Genomic DNA, 19804 nt, shown 5'->3' with positions numbered 1-19804 from the left:
CACTTTGTAGGTAACTAACTGTTTTTCTCTTGCTGCTCTTAATGTTCTCTCTTTGTCTTTTGCTCTTGGTGGTCCTCTTTGGATTCCTTTTGTTTGGGGTTCTGTGCACTTTCTGGATTTGCAAGTCTATTTCTTTCACCAGGTAGAGGAAGTTTTCTGTCATTGTTTCTTCAAATAGGTTTTCAGTATCTTGCTCTCTCTCTTCTTCTGGGACCCCCACAATTCGGATCCTGGTACGCTTGAAGTTGTCCCAGAGACTCCTTACACTATTTTCATATTTTTGGATTCTTTTTTCTTTTTGCTCCTCCAGTTGGGTGTTTTTTGCTTCTTTGTATTTCAAGTCTTTGACTTGATTATTGTGATCCTTTTGTCTGCTGTTGGATCTCTGCATATTATTCCTTATTTCAGTCAATGTATGGTTACTTTCTACTTGATCCTTTTTCATATCCTCAAGGCTCTCACTAAATTTATTGGCAGTTTCTAGAAAGTTCTTGGAAAACCTTATAACCATGATTTTGAACTCTATATCCTCAATTTCTTTCATTTGTGATCTGTTTCTTTGTCTCTGCATTTTGGATGCTTCCCTGAGTTAATAGAGTGGCTTTGTGTGCTAGATGTCCTATAGGGCCCAGTGGCTCAGCCTCCCCATTTACCTGAGGTGGACATTCTTGGTGCACCTGTTTGTGGGCTGTGTGCACAGTCTTGTTGTAGTTAAGTCTTGATTGTTGTTGGTATCACTGGGAGGAATTGACCTTCAGGTCAACTGGCTGTGAGGATCAGCTGTATCTATGCTGGGAGAATTTCTGAGCTGGAGACCCCCTTATGAGGCAAGACTTGATTCAGTGGGGCTTTGGTGCTCACTGAGTCTGCCCCCTGAGTGTGACCCTTATGTATCTGAGGAGTTGTAATCTGGATGGTCCCACTCTGACCACTGGATATACTGGCCCTTGAATCTGAAAGGCTGTGCTAATTTACCCTCTGCCTGAGGCCACCCGGCTGGAGCTATGGAGAGATCTGCAGATTCCTCTTCTTTGTTTGGGTTTTGGAGGTGCCAGATGAGACCCATCTGTGAAGCAATCCAAGCTTCTGTGGGGCCTTGGGCCTTCTTTTGAATGTTCTGGGTTTCTCTGACTCAGCTTCAGTTTGTTAGGTAATTTCAGATTTCAAGGAACCAGGCCATTCATATGCAAAAGCCTCTGTTGTGCACAGCTTGGGTGGGGCAGGGTCTCAGGGCCAAGCAAACAGCAAAGGCTTCCCATCAGCCCTACCCTAAGAGGCCCTTGGATCTCAATGTCCTTTGTAATCACTGCAACTACCTCTGAGAGAAACCCTCCCTCAAGTTCTGCCCAATGCCAGACAGCCCAGTTTCTCTCTATATGAAGCTGATCTCAGAATCTCACCCAGAACTGGAGTTCAGAGCAGTCAGGAGCTTGTATATCTCTCCTGATTGAAAAAGACAACCGAGTACTCAGTTGCCAGCCCTTTCCTTGCATACGTGCCTCTGTACCTCTATACTTTACTTCTGCAGCCCCTCTGAGTCTCAGTGTGCTTTTCTATTTCCTTTTAGTTGTAGAATTTCCACTCAGCCAGCCTTCCTGGATGATGTCTGTTTTGTCTTTTATTTGTAGTTTTGAAGTGGTTGTGTGAGACAGCAAGTTCAGATGTTTGTTTACCTATGCTGCCAACTTGGTTTCTCTCAGAAGATGATGTTTCTGTCATATAAATGTTCTTTGGACACCAACAAGAAAAATTTAAAGATAATATATTTTCTTAAACAGGAGTCAATTCCCCTCTCCACTCTGACTGCTAGAACCTTTAATTTTTAGAACTGCAAAGAATAGAGCAAACATCAGTCTTGTCTCTCTTGTAGACAAACAGAAATCTTTGTAATGCATACTATTTTAAATATGCTATTTAAAATTTCCACAATTTTTTTTAAATTTTGAAAATCAAACTCACTTGATTATAGAAATGTCACACATCACCATCGAGTATTATACATGTGATAAGCTTGACATTTTGAAACAAAATTGTTTTGAATCATTTAGCAGTGTGAAAGCACATAAATAATTTCTGAGCAACTGGAATATATATTTTAAGCTAAATTTGTTATAAACAGTGACACACTTCCCCCAAAACATTCTAAAATAAATGGACAGTTAGGCTAAGAACAGCCATGGAAACTTTTACTTTCACAAATCTTTTTGTGATAATTAAAAGCCTTAAAAGTATGTGCTTTAGTCTAGTTGCCTTTTTAGTTTTAATTATAGCATTGACGTTGACACTTTATTTTCTGACATGAAACACATCTAAATGTGTTTTTATGTTAATTCCCATTTATAACCAGACTCTTACGTTATTTAAGAAACAACTGTGATAACAGATGTCTTAAAACTAAGGATTGACAACATAATTTAAGGGAAATGAGAATGGCAAACTAATATTTCCACTGTTAGGTACTGATCTTCATTTATGCAACTTTTAAGCTATGAGTGTATGCCATGTCCATTATATTGTTCAGATATGCTATCTATAATAACAATGTGTGCATATTTATTGTCACTAAGAAAAATATTTTCATTTGGATGTTTGCTCATTCATTCAGTAACACTTTATTATAGGCCTGCCATGTATCAGGCACAGTATTAGAGATACAGTGACAAAATATAAAGTCAGAGTTTTCAAGGCACTCAGTGTAGAAGCCTGATAGCTCATGTATTAGCTAATTGTTTTAAGTGAGAGCTGATAATGAAATCTATAACAGGCTCATGACATTAACATCTAAATAAGAACAGGTGAAATAGAGGAAACAATATTATAATTGCCATCGAGAACTGACAGACATTTATTCATGAGAGATTTATGATGCTTAAAGTACTAGAAATGATGAATGGCTATATGAGACATGGTTTTTGCCATTAGGGAGTATGTAATGCAGACGCAGTCAGAGAAGAGACACTTGCATGAAAAACTATAATACAAGATGGAATAAGATAACTTGAAATAAGTATTATAATGGTGGTAAAAAGAGCTGATGTAGAGTGCAGAGGAAGGAATGATTACTACCACGTGGATGGGAAAAGCTTTGTGGATAGGGTGAAATTTCAATTAAGAGTGCCCCCCCTTTCCCCCCCCTAAAAACAGCAGGCAAAAATGGGTATTACATACTGGAATCATGACAGAAATGATGAGGCCTGAAAAGTCATGGCTTATCATGGCTAGAACAAAGGATGTGGATTAGTGTGCAGTCATTGATGAAGCTAGGAGGTTTATTTAAGGCCAGATGGTGACAGGTTCTACTATTATAGTAAATATCAATAGGAATTTTGATGGCAAAGTGATGGTGAGTGGGGAGATAGAAAGAGCAGTGAAGATTTTGAAAATGCTATCTGTAAGTCCATTTTTGTCACATCAAAGTGATAGAGCCTATGGACTAAAACGTTATGTTCTATAACAATTTTATGCAACAAATGCTTCTGTGGTCACTGTACTTATATCAACATTACATAACTCTCTTTTAAAATTCCTTTATTTTACCTTGTATTCTCTTTAGTTTTTTTTCAATGCATGTATATCTTCTATGTTAGATTAAAAGTTCCCGAAGGCAGACACCATGACTATATATTCATTTATCTATAAAATGCATTTAATAACAGTTCCCACATCTCTGGGTTATTGTAAATATTAAACAGAAGAAAGTACATGAGAGACTAATGGTATAATGGTTAAGTTTGAACTCAGGTACCCAACTGCCTGAGTTTGAATTTCAGTTCTGTCACTGACCAGCTGTGACATTTTGAACAAGTTAAACTTAAAAAAAATACAACAGCTTTATTGAAATAAAATTCATACCATACAGTCCACCCATTTGAAGTTTTACAATTCAATTAACAGATATGTGCAGCCATCACCACAGTCAATTTCAGAACATTTTCCTTGCCAAAAAAAGTAACTCCCATACCCAGTAGCCATCATCCCACTGTCCTCCAACCCTCCTTCCCCAGCCCTAAGCAACTACTAATCTACTTTCTATCGCTGTAGATTTCCATGTTCTGGATATTTTAAAAGAGTGGAATCCTATCTAATAAAAGAGTAATATACAGATTGTAACTTCAACATACAAGATGGTTGCCCTCTTGTGGTCAAAGTTCCTGCCCCCATGTGGACACAAGGTGGCCACCACAAGATGGCCAGCAGAGGAGGGCAGTTGGGAGGGACCACGCCTGCAAGGGAGGGCAGTTGGGGATGATCAAGTCTGAAGGAGAGGGCAGTTAGGGATGACTAGACAGGCAGACGAGGGAAGTTGGGGGCAAACAGGTTGGCAGGGGAGCAGTTAGACATAAATCAGGATGGCATGGTTAGGGGATGATCAGGCTGCCAGGCAGAAGTGGTTAGTGGAAATCAGGAAGGCAGGGAGGCAAACAGTTGGGAGCCAGCAGTCCTGGATTATGAGACGGATGTCAGACTGCCCGTTTAGGCTGGATCGGGCCTAAATGGGCAGTTGGATATCCCTCAAGGGGTCCCAGATTGGAGAGAGTGCAGCTGGGCTGAGGGACGCTCCCTCCCCAACCCTGTGCATGAATTTATATATGTGGTCCTCTGTGGTTGGTTTCTTTCATTTAGCATAATGTTTTTAAGATTCATCCATATTTTACCATGAATCTGAACTTCATTGTCTTTTTAAAAAAACATAGTTTTTTTAACTTGTTCAAACTCAGTGCATGAAATTTGAGCACTGGTATGGAGGGGTTCACACCCAGCCTAGGCTCTCTCGCAGTCTGGGAGCCCTCAGGGAATGTCTGACTGCTGGCTTAGGCCTGCTCCCGGCAGCTGGATATCCTTAGCACTGCCATGGAAGTGGGAGAGGCTCCTGTCACTGCCACTATACTCACCAGCCATGAGCCTGGCTTCTGGTTGAGTAGTACTCTTCTTGTAGGAACGCACTGACCACCAGGGAGCAGCTCCTGCATTGAGTGTCTTTCCCCTGGTGGTCAGTGCACATCATAGCGAGCAGTTGTTCTGCTGTTTGGTCGATTTGCATATTAGCCTTTTATTATATAGGATTTGCTATGAACCACTTGTGTATAAGTTTTTGTATAGGCATATGCTTTCATTTCTTTTGGATATATACCTAGGAGTGGAATTTCTGAATCATATAGTAACTATATTTAATCATTAGAGGAACTGTCAGACTATTTGACTACACCATTTTACATGGTGCATCCAAACTGCCTCAGGGCTTTTTTTTTTTTTTTTTTTTTTTTACATGCTTATCAATATTTGTTTTTTTTATTTGACTTTTTTATTCTAGCCATCCTAGTAGATGTGAAGTGATGTTTTACTGTGGTTTTGATTTGCATTTCTATAATGAATAATTATATCATTTGTATATCTTCCTTGGAGAAATTCCTATTCAAGACCTTTCCCCATTTTCAAATTGGGTTACTGTATTTGTTTTTTATTATTGAATTGTAAGTATTCTTTATATATCTAGTAAAGAGGCAATATGGTAATTGACCCTCACACCATTGCACAGATGGCAGTGCCTACAGCCAATAAGGGAATATGCTAATTGCCCCACCCTCAAACATGTTGGTATCCACAGTCAATAAGGAGGTAATATGCTAATTAACTATCCCACCTTCAAAGATGGAGATGCTCACAGCCAATAAGGAGAAATATGCTAATTGACTACCAAGCCCTCCAAGATGGTGGTACCCACAGCCACAAGATAGTGGCACTCAGGCCTCTCGGCCCCACTGGGATGGCAGATGCGCAGCAAGGCCTCTCCATGCACCTGCCTCCAGAGTTCCCCAGTCCCCTCAGTCACCCAGCTGCACAGGGCCAACCCAAGGTGCAGGAAAGCCTCAGGTGGCTGCTTCTTAGCCACCCAGGGCTGCCCAAGGCTCAGGTAACCAGGGCTGGCTGAGGCTTGCGCTGCTGTCAGTGGCAGCAGCAGGGGTGTGATGGGGAGTTGTCTTCCCCTGATTGTTGGGTCGCCTCCCACCCCTAAGGGCTCCCAGCCTGTTAGAGGGGGTAGGCTAGGCTGAGGGTCCCCTGCTCCAGTGCATGAATTTTTTTTTTCAGTGCATGAATTTTCATGCACTGGGTTTCTAGTTCAAGATAAAAGTCCCTTATCAGATATATGATTTGCAAATAGTTTCTCCCACATTATGGGTGATGTTTTTACTTTCATTTTTTTTAATGTTATTGTTCAAAGTATTACCTATGTTTCCTTTTTCCCCCATTGACCTATCTCAGGCCTCCCCCCCACAACACATGCCCTAACCCTAACCCCCCTTGTGTTTGTTTCTTTTTTATTTTTTAATAAATCTTTATTTTTTATATTATTACAAATGTTCCTCATTTTCCCCCCTCCATTTCTCCCCTCTACCAGGTTCCCACCCATCCTCTGCCCTTTCTCCACCCCCCCCATTGTCCTCATCCATAGGTGCACAGTTTAGGTTCAGTCTCTTCCCACACCTCCCACTCCCCTTTTCCCTGATAATCGTCAGTCCACTCACCTTCCATACCTCTGATTCTATTATATTCACCAGTTAATATTGTTCATCAGATTTTTTAATTCCCTTGCCTTTTAGATTCACTTGTTGATAGTTACAACATAATTTTTATCTTTATTTTCTTCCTCTTGCTAAAGAACCCCATCAGCAATTCATATAATTCTGGTTTGGTGGTTATGAACTCCTTTAGCTTTTTTTAATTTTATTTAATTTATTTTTTTATTGGTGAAGTTCTTTATCTGGCCTTTGATTCTGAGTGATAGCTTTGCTGGGTAGATTATTTTTGGCTGTAGGTTCTTGCTATTCATCACCTCGAATATTTCTTGGCATTCCCATCTGGCCTGCATGGTTTCTGTTGAGAAATCAGCTGACAATCACATGGGTGCTCCTTTATAGGTAACTACCTGCTTTTCTCTTGCTGCTTTTAATATTCTCTCTTTGTCTTTTGCTCTTGGCATTTTAATTATGATGTGCCTTGGTGTGGTCCTCTTTGGATTCCTTTTGTTTGGGGTTCTGTGCACTTCCTGGACTTGTAAGTCTAATTCTTTCACCAGGTAGGGGAAGTTTTCTGTCACTATTTCTTTCAGTATGTTTTCAGTATTTTGCTCTCTCTCTTCTTCTGGGACCCCCATAATTCTGATGTTGGCTCGCTTGAAGTTGTCCCAGGGGTTTCTTACATTATCTTCAACTTTCTGGATTCTCTTGTCTTCTTGCTTCTGCAGAAGAGTGTTTTCTGGCTCTTTATGTTCCAAATCTTTGACTTGATTCTTGCGATCTTCCATTCTGTTTTTAGAACTCTGTATAATATTTTTTATTTCAGACAATGTATTTTTTAATTTCTTGTTGATCCCTTATTATTTCTTGTTAATCCCTTATTATTTCTAGTTGATCCCTTTTCATATACTCATAGGTCTCATTTATTTTATCAGCCTTTTCTAGGAAATTCTTGAAAAACCTTATAAGCAAGGTTTTGAACTCTATATCCAGTCGCTGTTTGTCCTCCATTTCTTTCCTTTGTGATCTGTTTCCTTGTCTCAGAATTTTTGCAGCTTCCCTGAGTTGATAGCCTTAAAAACCTCTGTGTTCAGCTTGGATGGGGCAGAGTTTCAGGGTGGAGCCTACAGCCTTGGCTTCTGTCAGCCCTGTCCTATGAAGTTCCTGAGTCTCAGTGTTCCTCAGTGTCCTTCGGCACTCGCTGCAAGCACCTCTGAGAGAAAGGTGCCCTTGAGTTTCGCCTGCTACCAAACAGTCTAGGCCAGGGGTCCTCAAACTTTTTAAAGTGGGGGCCAGATCACGGTCCCTCAGAGAGCTGGAGGGCCGGACTATATGAACTACTAATTCCTACTGTAACACCTCGGCTGCGCTCACTGCCCAAAAAACCTGGTGGGCCGGATCAGACTCCTCTGTGGGCCGCATGTGGCCCGCGGGCCGTAGTTTGAAGATGCCTGGTCTAGGCTCTCCCCCAATGAGCCTGGAACTGGGGTTCAGATCAGTTGGAAGTGGGGCTCAGCACAGTCTGGAGATTTTGCTCCTTCTTGCAAGAGCAATCTAGCAGCAGAGCCAAAGGTCCATCTTCTGCGGGAAATGTGCAAGCCTCTAGGACTGCCTTTAGCCACTCCCCTGAGATTCCACCTTACAGCCAGGCTCCCTCCGTATGAGCCTGGGTCCCAAGGTCTGGCCTAGAACTGGGGTTCAGTGCAGTCAGAACTGGGGCTCAGCACAGTCCGGAGCTTTTATCTCCTTCCCGCTAGGGAACGCCAGCCAGGCATTCAGCCTCCCTTTCCTCTCCGGCTCCGTCCTCTCTGCGTGTGCAACGTGTCTCTGTACCTAAGGCTTTTACAGCTCCTCTGATTTTCCTTCTGGTTTTCTCTTTCCTTCTCATTGTAGGATTTCCAGTCAGTTGACTTTCCTGTAGTTCTAGGTAATGTCCATTTTGCATTTTAGTTGTATTTTATTGAAATTGTTGTGTGAGGCTGCAGTTAGGTATTTACCTATGCCGCCATCTTGGATTCTTCTCCCCTTGTGTTTGTTTCCATTTGTTATATTCATATATACAAGTCCTTTGGTTGATCTCTTACACCTCCCACAACCCTTGCCTTCCCTCTGAGGTTTGATGGTCTGTTCAATGCTTCTCTGTCTCTGGATCTATTTTTTTAAAATATATTTTTATTAATTTCAGAGAAGAAGAGAGAGGTAGAGAGAGAGAGACAGAAACATCAGTGATGAGAGAGATTCACTGATCGGCTGCCTCCTTCATGCCCCACAATGTGCCTGCCACCATGGTACATGCCTTTGACTGGAATAAAATCTGGGACCCTTCAGTCCATAGGCCAGCACTCTATCCACTGAGCCAAATCTGTCAGGGCTCCTGGAAGATTTTTGATCACTGTTTCAATTTCTTCAGTAGTTATTGGCCTATTCAGATTTATCTATTCTTCCTGATTGTGTTTTGGAATATGTCCATTTCATCCAGGTTGTCTAGTTTGTTAGAATAGATTTGATCATAGTATTTTTTTTTTTTTAACAATTCTTTGTATTTCTGTGTGGTCTGTTGTTGTTTCAACTCTTTCATTTCTGATTTTGGTTATTTGGGCCCTCTCTCTTTGCTTCTTGTGAGCTTGGCTAGAGGTTCATCAATCTTGTTTATCCTTTCATAGAACCAGCTCTTGGCTTTATTGATGTTTTATATATTTTTTGTCTCTATTTTATTTATTTCTGCTCTGACCTTTATTATTTCCTTCCTTCTGCTCATTTTGTGCATTTCTTATTGCTCTCTTTCTGATACTTTAAGTTGTAGAGTTAGATAATTTATTACCAGTATTTCTCCCCCCCCACCCCCCAATATATTTTATTGATTTTTTACAGAGAGGAAGGGAGAGGATTAGAGAATTAGAAACATTGATGAGAGAGAAACATCAATCAGCTTCTACAACCAAGGTACATGCCCTTGTCCAGAATCAAACCTGGGACCTTTCAGTCTGCAGGCCAATGCTCTATCCACTGAGTCAAACTGGTTAGGGCTGATTTCTTTCTTTCTTTCTTTCTTTCTTTCTTTCTTTCTTTCTTTCTTTCTTTCTTTCTTTCTTTCTTTCTTTCTTTCTTTCTTTCTTCTTTCTTTCTTTCTTTCTTTCTTTCTTTCTTTCTTTTTCTTTCTTTTTCTTTCTTTCTTCTTTCTTTCTTTCTTTCCTTCTTCCTTTATTTCTTTCCTTCTTCCTTTCTTTCTTTCCTTTCTTCTTTCTTCCTTTATTCCTTTCTTTCTTTCTTTTTCTTCTTTTTTTGAGGTAAGCCTGTAATTGTATGAACTTCCCTCTCAGGACTGCTTTCATTGTGTCCCACAGATTTTGGATTATTCTGTTTTCATTGTTATTTTGTTTCTAGGATTTTTTTTTAATGTCTTCTTTGATCTCTTTTGTAAAGCATTTATTGTTCAATAACATGTTATTTCTCCTGTTAGAATTTTTTTTTATTGTTTTTATTGTAATTAATTTCTAATATTATGCCATTGGGATCTGAACAGATGCTTAACATGATTTCAGTCTTCTTGAACCTGAAGAGACTTTGCCTGTGTCCAATATATGGTCTATATTTGAGAATGTCCTGTGTGCACTTGAGAAGAATGTATGTTCTGTAGCTTTGGGGTGAAATATTCTGAAGATGTTGATTAAGTTCATCTGATCTAGTGAGTCATTTTAGAATTGCTGTTTCTTTGCTAATTTTTTGTCTAGAGAATTTATCCAGTGATGTCAGTGGGATATTAAAGTCCCCTACTAGAATTGTATTACTATCTTTCTCTCCCTTGATATCTTCCAGAAGTTTTTTTCTATGTATTTGGGTGTTCCTGCATTGGGTGCATATATGGTTACCAGAGTTATATCCTCTTGTTGTATCAATCCATTTCGTATTATGAAGTAGCCTTCTTATCTCTCATTATGGCCTTCACTTTGAAGTCTATTTTGTCAGATATAAGTATTTCTACCCCAGCTTTTTTTTTGTCATTTCCATTTCTCTGTCAAATATTTTTCTATCCATTTACTTTTGGTCCGTGTTATTCCCATGTTCTGAGGTGGGTCTCTTGTAGACAGCATATATAAGGGTCATGTTTTCTTATCCATTTAGCCACTTGATATGTTTTGATTAGATCATTTTATCCATTTACATTTAAGGTTATTATTTATAGGTACTTGTTTATAACAATTTTTATTCTTTATGCCTGTGTTCCTCCTTCTCTCTTCATTTCTTCTTGTTACAAGAGTCCCTTTAGCATTTCTTGCATTGTTGGCTTGGTATTGACAGTAATTGTTGTGCTGGATGTTGCCATTTTTTTGACAGTCAAAGTCAGTGCTCATGACTAAATAGTCAGGTATTACATGTTTTTAAAATTCTTGCAGTACACACATATGAAAATCATTGACTTAAATTTTCAAAAAAACAGATCTTGATGTCTTGTAGAAGGGTCTAAATGCAATGGATTGTGCATTTCACCTGGGGAAAAAAGTGTAAATTCATTACTAATTGAATTGCATAAACTGGCCACTTACCAAAATGACTCTAATTTGTGTGACTTCAGTGAGACTCCTCTGAATAAGCAGGTGAAATCCATGAAGAATTGGGTGACCACATAACCACTCAAGAGTACCTGGATCTGTCATGGCAGACTATCTTTTTGACAAGCACATCCTGGGACATAATGAGAGCTAAGTCTTAGGCTGGATTCCTATAGCCATGGTGGTAACTTTCCTGGTTGCCAAAACAGTATATGCATGTTGGAATTACCTTTATCTTTTTATAAATTGTACTGTATCATCCACTTATACAATATTTTCTCATTTGAACCATTCCTTCAAACAAAGTAAATTGGTGCCCCTCTCCCATATAAAGACCCATTTTATTTTAAAACAAAGATTACAAGGACACAATTTTAAATATTTTATCTAAAGTTGTTTATCATTAAAAAACTGGGACAGTGATGTATAGTTTTAAAATTTCCTTTAATGGTGCTTTTTATTCTATCTTTACTTCTTACTCGGGTGATCATCAGGGATAATTTGGATTTTATGATAATGAAGGAAATTGTCAATTCACTTTTGAAATATTACGGCAATAATGGCTTTGTACTAAAGATAAATCTTTTATCTTCTCCAAAGTAATATGATGTGTCAATAAATGTAAAGTAGAAATGACATTCATATTTGTTTAGCCAACAACCTTTAGGGAAGCTTGCAATGGATCATAATAAAACAGTTAATAATTTCACTATGGACAAAAGAAGTTTGGAAAATGTATCAAAGTTTCTTTCTGTTTTTCTTCAATCTAAGCAGGCGTTCTATATAGATAAACATTCATTTAAATGAAAATATAATTGTGTCAATATGAAAAAAAATTCACAACCAGGAGAAATGTGCATGGAAATTATATAGACGTGGGGGGGGGGAAGAGAGAGAGAGAGAGAGAGAGAGAGAGAGAGAGAGAGAGAGAGAGAGAGAAATGGAAGATCCATAGCTAAAGAAGAAATTGGGACTTTCATTAAAGAGAAAACACTTATTAACTCATTAAAATTGATTATCTTCATGTTTATTTGTCTCTTGTCTATACCAATTCTTTCATATATATATAATTGATTTTTTACAGAGAGGAAGAGAGAGGGATAGAGAGTTACAAACATCGATGAGAGAGAATCATCTATCAGCTGCCCCCTGCACCCCCCCCCCCCCTGGGGATGTGCCTGCAACCAAGGCACATGCCCCTGACCGGAATCGAACCTAGGACCTTTCAGTCCGCAGGCCAATGCTCTATCCACTGAACCAAACCGGTTTCAGCTATATCAATTCTTACTTGCCCATCACAGGCCTCCTTGTTTACTAGTAATATAGCATTAATTGTTATCAGTGACAGATAATGCTTCTGAATATTACAACTCTGTAAAAATTGCACACTTGCTTTCTTAATCTAGCTACTTTTCAAAATCAAAGTCATCAGAATGGAGACTTCCTGAGGTAGAGAGTGATAATTTTCCTCTCTTCAGTACCAACTAAAGCTGATCTGTGAGGGGAGAGAGGAGTCTGCTTGTTACAGGTTTTAATGTTGCTGACTAGATAGGGAAATGGCTGAGGCTGTCCTTCCTCATGTGGAAATCTATTATGAAAGCACTTGATTAAGGCTCGGTTGGGAAAGGGACTCAGCTCTTGGCAATCTCACTAGGGAACTTTGAAGAGGTTATTAATTCTCTGACTGTTCTTCAAGCCAGATGATCACAAGGGAAAACAAGCTTCCTCCCCCCCTCCCCCATCAGTTGGTAGGACATTTGTGAGCTTTCTATTTTGTTTATTTGTGTGTGTGTTGTTTTTTTTTAAAAAAATATTTTATTGATTTTTGTACAGAAAGGAAGGGAGAGAGATAGAAACATCGATGAGAGAGAGTCATCAATCAGCTGCCTCTTGCACACCCCCTACTGGGGATATGCCCTCAACCAAGGTACATGCCCTTGACTGGAATCGAACCCGGGACCCTTCAGTCCCCAAGCCGTCACTCTATCCATTGAGCCAAATGGTCTTGGCTGTTTATTTGTTTTATTTTAAATAAAGATAAAGGCCTTTGCTTAGTTCTTAGTGTCCCTTTTTACCACAGTGGAATTAATGTTACCATATAGTTATTTTATAATTTGCTTTATTTTTTCATTCATTCATTAGTTTATAGAAATATTTCCAACTCCTTAACCTTTATTCATTTTTTAATGTAAAAGAGAAGTGCCAGCACAAGGGGTATAGGTCCAGAGTAGGCATCTTCCCTTTAGGCTGACTTTACAGAGGTATCTCTGTTCCCACATTGAGGTGGTCCTCGATAAAGTTTCTAGCTCTATGCCTAAGGTTACATTCCTTGACTACTTTGTGAAGTTGCAGGCTAGAAGATCCCCATAAACTGACCCCCAAATAACTCAGAAGAATTCATAGCAGATGATTTTTTAAATTTATTTCATTAAAAATTATTGAGATATTATGCATCCATCAAAGACACAAAGACAAGTCATCTTCTCTGCATCAGAAGGGTTTTGTTCTAATGGAGATATTCATATAAATAAATGCAGTAGACAGATTAAATGCTATGATAGAAATATATGTAGGTATTGTGGGGCACAACTAAAGCAGTGTAAAGTGTTTTCTTGGTGATGTAAAAGGGACAGTTAAAGATTTTAAAGTAGCATGCTTTTCCCCTTCTTTGTGAAATGCCATCCTGTTAGTATCTGTCTGGTAAATTTTCACTACTGCTCTTACTAGAATAGTCAACTGAGTTTTTCTCTCTCTTTAAAAAAATATATATTTTATTGATTTTTTACAGAGAGGAAATGAGAGGGATAGAGAGTTAGAAACATCAATGAGAGAGAAACATCCATCAGCTGCCTACTGGGGATGTGCCTGCAACCAAGGTACATGCCTGTGACTGGAATTGAACCTGGGACCTTGGAATCTGCAGGCCAACGCACTATTCTCTGAGCCAAAGCGAGTTTTTCTCTCTTAAGAAGATTTCCCTGACTCCTCATTCTACTTTGTCTATGTTCCCCGCTTCCTTGTGTATAATCTCCTTTCAAGTAATTATTGCCCTCCCCAATCAACCTAAACTATAAGCTCATTGAGGGTAAGAATGATGTTTTCAAATCATGCATCACTAAATTTTGACCACTAATAATAAGCAGTTAATAAATATGTATTCAATAGTTTAAACACTTAAATACTAACATTGCTTCAGTTAAAACACTTACACTAAGTTTAGCAGGTTAGAGATAGCTACAAGTTACTTGACATTCCTCTTTTTATATCTGGGCTGGTTTATGACAGTTTTAACTAACATAATATAATGGCCTAACCATTAAGAGAAGCTTCCACAGTGGCCTCTCAGAACTCTGAGCTGTCATGTAAGAAGTCCAACCATATGGCTGGAAAGACCAGTGGGAGAGCCCTTGAAACAACATGGGAAGAAAGAGGGTTCCAACTATGCCCTACCTTCTCACTAGTTCTGCAAGGTACCAGGCATATGAGTAAAACCATCATTTTACTTTATCTCAAGCTTTGAGAAGTCAGAAATTTCAGATGCTAACTGAATATTACAAAGTAATCCTAGTCAACAACACATTTAGCAGAATTGTCAAGCTAACCATGTCTATATTTCTGACTCCTCAAAGCTTGAGATAAAGTAAAATTATTGTTAAGTTTCCAAGTTTTGGGATAGTTTGATAATTAGAAATGTTGGAAAAATCTGTTCTTTAATTATATGAAAAATTTCAAACATACAGAAAAGTAGAAGCAACTATACAGTGAACACCTATATACCACCATCTAAATTTTACAATTCAATTTTTGTTATAATTGCTTTATCATATTTATCTTACCATCCCACTATTTATACACTATAGTATAATATTCAAAATAAGTTGACATCAGTATACTTTATCCCCAGACATTTCATCATGGATTTTATGAAGTAGAGTTCAAAACATGGTTATGTATTAAATTGGCACACAATGAAATCCACAGATCTTAAATGAAAAGTGTCTGAGTTTTAACAATGGGTACATTTGTATCATCACCCTAACCTCCATGAATATACTGAATGTTTACATTGCCTCATAAAATTCCTTCATGTCCCTTCCAAGTTAGTCTCTGAATCTAGCCCCCTCAAGAAGCCATTTGCCAGATTTTTTTCTATCATAAATTTAGTTTGTTCTAGAACTTCATATAAAAGTTACTGCATATTTTCTAATCTTTTGTGTGAAGCTTGTTTTATTCACATTAATGATTTTGAGATTCACTCATGTTGTGTTTATCATAGGTTTATTCCCTTCTATTACTGTTACCAAACACAGACTTCGTCCACCTGGTACTAATGAGCCAAACATTAAACACTGAGAATTGTAGTGGAGAAATTAGATCAACTTATTTGTAGAGTGCTAAGCAAGAACAGAAAAGTTATTGCTTTAAAAAAAGAAAAGTTCTGCTTGGCCAGTGTTGTTCAGTAGATTGAGTGTCCTCCATGTACCAAAAGGTTACAGGTCAGGGCACATGCCTCGGTTTCAGGTGGGGGAGTGCAGGAGATGGCCAATTGATGCTTCTCATTGATGTTTCTATCTCTCCCCCTCTCCCTTCCTCTCTGTCTTAAAAAAAAAATCAACAAAAACATATTTACAAAAAAAGTCCTAATTCCTGGATCCAGGGTTTGGGGTGGGTTTTAAGGGTTTTAGGCTGATCAGGTATGTGAAAATAATGATGGGGAAAATTTGTAGGTGTTTCTCTCTTTTCCGCATCCAGCACAGAAATGGAGTGGGTCAGGTTCCTGAGTAAGGAGCTGGAGATTAAGAAATAAAAGAAATAAAGGAAGAGACCAGACAGGAAGATAGGAAAAAGCTGGGAGCCAAATGGAACACCATCCTCTGATTTTATTTTATACTCCCAAATACCAGGAAGTTTCACCAAAAGTTAGGATCAAAGGAGATTATTTGTATTCTTGAGTAGGCCTAAGCATTCCTGGTGCTTGACTAGATTTACATATCAAAGTCACACTACTGGACACCTGGGCTGAAAAGAAGGCCAAGCTGATAACACTCTTGCCTTTTTGGCAAAGCATGTTCCCAGGGCCTGGCTCTGCCTGTTGCCCTGAGTTCAGTAGACAATAATTAAAGAAATTTCCATGTGCCTTCCCAGGGGGCCCTCTACAAAGTTTTAATTGGAATGTTATAGTTGGGAGTGCTATTCTTGAGATGCTGCCAGGAAATGAACTTCCTGAGGCTCCCATGGGAGGATGAGGTTTCCTGGAAAGCTTACAGTAAGGAGTTCCCCTCCAAGGTCTCAACTCTGCCCGTTTCACCATGAAAGCAGTCTAATCTTGTCTTCAGCAGGGCCAGAATTAAGGTACTGCCCAGAGTTTCTGTTTCATATTAATCTGTTCCCAGCTGCCATCCCTTGTGGGATCTGTATGGCCATGGGCCATTTGGCTATGGAGAGAAAACTCAAGAATGCAAGGTGAGTGCTAGTCACAGAGCAACAGAGAATAAGAAGTGAACAAGAGAGAGGGATCTCTTTGTCTGGGGATTTTAACCAGGAGCTTCTTCAGATTAACTGAATAACTTTCCAAGATTTCCCATGCTTCTGATGGTTCCCACCCCCTAGCCAAACTAGACTGATAAGCAAACACCTCCCCAACTTTATGCATGTGCCTGACTCCCTCTTTTCCCCACAATAGTCCAGTACTGGATGAAGGAAGGGAGGGGTGTTAATTCCCTTAAAGGTACAATGCTGTGAGAAGCTATAGCTTCCTGGTGAAACATCCCAGGTGACCATGCTTCCAATGTAATTCATCACTTTGCTTTCTTTCTTTTATTAATATTAATTACTAGCTAATTACAACGATAACAGGAGGACCTGAAGCTTGGCTATTTATGGTAAGGGGCACCGATATTCCTGGACAACAGATCTTTCACTTCTGAAAGGGTTCTGGTGTTAAAATGTTGGTTATGTCCCAATCCTTTGTGTGTGTGGTGTGGTGGGGGGAGGCTTTGATTCAGCTGGAGATCAAAGTTCTCTCTGCATATGACTTGTGGTCTTGATTTGATATCTGAGAAAAACAACTTAGTATTTTGGTAAACAGTATAGGACCATTTTGAGCTGCTTCTGCAGTTACATTACTGAGTAGAATTTCATTGTATGAATGTATCTCAGTTTGTCTATCCATTTTTCTGGTCATAGGCATCTGAATTGATTCCAGATTTCAGTTATTATGGATAAGAAAGTGCCCAATGCTATTTGAAAGTAATTAAATCATGTACATTTCTAACAACAGTGCTTAAGAGTTAGATGTCAGTCCTGACTGGTTTGTCTCAGTGGATAGAGCCTGCAGACTCAACGGTCCCAGGTTCGATTACGATCAAGGGCATGTATCTTCGTTGTGGGCACATACCCAGTAGGGGTGTGCAGGAGGCTGCCGATCGATATTTCTAACTCTGTCCTTCTCCCTTTCTCTCTAAAAACTCAATAAAATATATTTTAAAAAAGAGTTAGATGTCAGTTTTTTAATTGTAACAATTTGATGTTGTCAATCTTTTAATTGTAACTATTCCAGAGGGTGTGTAATGGTATATATCATTTTAATTTGCATTTTTCTGATAATTAATGATGTTGAGAAATTTTTTTTCATGTTTCAATTGGCCATTTTTAAATTTTCTTGGTGAAATGTCAGTTTGTCTCTTGCCCTTTAAATTTTTTTTTTGTCTTTTTAGTACAAAGATATAGAAGTTTTTATACATTCTGGATGAGTCTTTTATCAAACTATGCTTTGCAAATATTTTCTACCAGCCTCTGCTTTGGCCACTTCTTTTCTTTCTTTCTTTTTTTTTTAAAATATATTTTATTGACTTTTTTCAGAGAGGAAGGGAGAGGGACAGAGAATTAGAAACATCAATGAGAGAGAAATATCGATCAGCTGCCTCCTGCACACACCCCTACTGGGGATGAGCTTGCAACTCAGGTACCTGCCCTTGACCTGAATAGAACCCGGGACCCTTCAGTCCCCAGGCCGACGCTCTATCCACTGAGCCAAACCAGTTAGGACATTTTCTAATTGTGTCTATCAGTGAGCAGAGTTTTATTTTTAATGAAGTCAGATTAGTCACAAGTTTTTTTCTTAATGTTACTGCTTTTTGTGTCATGTCTAAGAAACCCTTGTCAATCTTTAAGTCACAAAAATCTGCTTCTATACATTCTCTAGAAATTTTAATTTTTATTTTGGGGCTATGTACCTCCTTAAATTAATTTTTATGTGTGTTGTGAGGTTGGTTTTTCTAGCAACATTTATTGGATTGCTTCAGTGACTGTATCACAAATTAAAGGACAATATAATGTGGGGCAATTTCTTGTCTGTCTGTTCTGTTCCTATTATATATTTGTCTATCCTTATGCTAGTTTTATATTATCCTATTCCTTATAGTTTTAAAACAAGTACCGAAATTAGGTAGTATATATCCTTTAACTTTATTTTATTTTGCAAGATCATTTTAGATATTCTAGGTCCGTGGTCGGAATCTAAGGGTTGCGAGCCACATGAGGCTCTTTGGCCCCTTGAGTGTGGCTCTTTCACAAAATAAAATGGCCTGGGTGAGTCTATTTTGAAGAAGTGGCATTAGAAGTTTAAATTTTAAAAATTTGGCTCTCAAAAGAAATTTCAATTGTTGTACTGTTGATATTTGGCTCTGTTGACTAATGAGTTTGCTGACCACTATTCTAGGTATTTTACAATCCACATAAATTTTAGAATAAATTTTCCAATGGCTACAAAAAGCCTGGGATAATATTTTCTCCCTTCCCTTCCCTTCCCTTCCCTTCCCTTCCCTTCCCTTCCCTTCCCTTCCCTTCCCTTCCCTTTTCCCTTTTCCCTTTTTTCCTTTTTCTTTTTCCCCATTTCCTTTCCTTTTTCCTATCATCCGTCCGTCTGTCCGTCTATCTATCTATCTATCTATCTATCTATATCTACCCTATTTCACCGAAAATAAGATAGTGTCTTATATTAATTTTTGCTCCCAAAGATGCGCTAGGTCTTATTTTCAGGGGATGTCTTATTTTTCCATGAGGAAGAATATGGTATACATTTATTGTTAAATTAAAATAAAGGAAATTTATTACCTGTATACGGTACAGTAGTAGGTTAGTTGTCAACACAAACCAGACAAACTGTGAATTCTACAGTCTCAAGAATTTACTCATTTATTCAATGACAATCATGTCATCATCTTCTGGAACATCATCATAACAATCCAATTCCTGAATTTCCTGGTGAATTTCTTGTGACTCCATTTCTTTCAGAATCAGTGGACCAAATCTCTCATGTTTAGCAATAGCACTGTCTTTAAATGAGTACTTCTTATCAAGGTAGCCTGCTCGCAGTGCATTTGCAATGCAACTGTCAGTGATTTTCTCCCATGAATTCTTCACCCAAGTCACAACTTCTTGCAGTTTAGGTTTCACAAAGTTTCCATGCTGATATCTCTCCATTCTATTTTCAATGTAGTCATTAATTTCCATGTGCAAATTGTCTTTGAATGCCTTGTTTATTGCAATATCAAGAGTCTGGAGATAGGCCGTCATTCCTGTGGGAATCATTATCTGATCTATTTTTCTAAATGTCTTCATGTCTTTAGTGTGGTGAGTGCTGGCTGCATCCCAGACTAGCAGACCTATTTGGCTCCCTCGCATAACAAGCGGCAGCATTAAATTGACCCACTTCCTTATAACTGCTTGTGTGGCCCA

This window comes from Pipistrellus kuhlii, unplaced genomic scaffold (genome assembly GCF_014108245.1).
Source record: "Pipistrellus kuhlii isolate mPipKuh1 unplaced genomic scaffold, mPipKuh1.p scaffold_m20_p_19, whole genome shotgun sequence".
Taxonomy (NCBI): Eukaryota; Metazoa; Chordata; class Mammalia; order Chiroptera; family Vespertilionidae; genus Pipistrellus; species Pipistrellus kuhlii.
Note: the sequence above shows the minus strand (reverse complement) of the source record.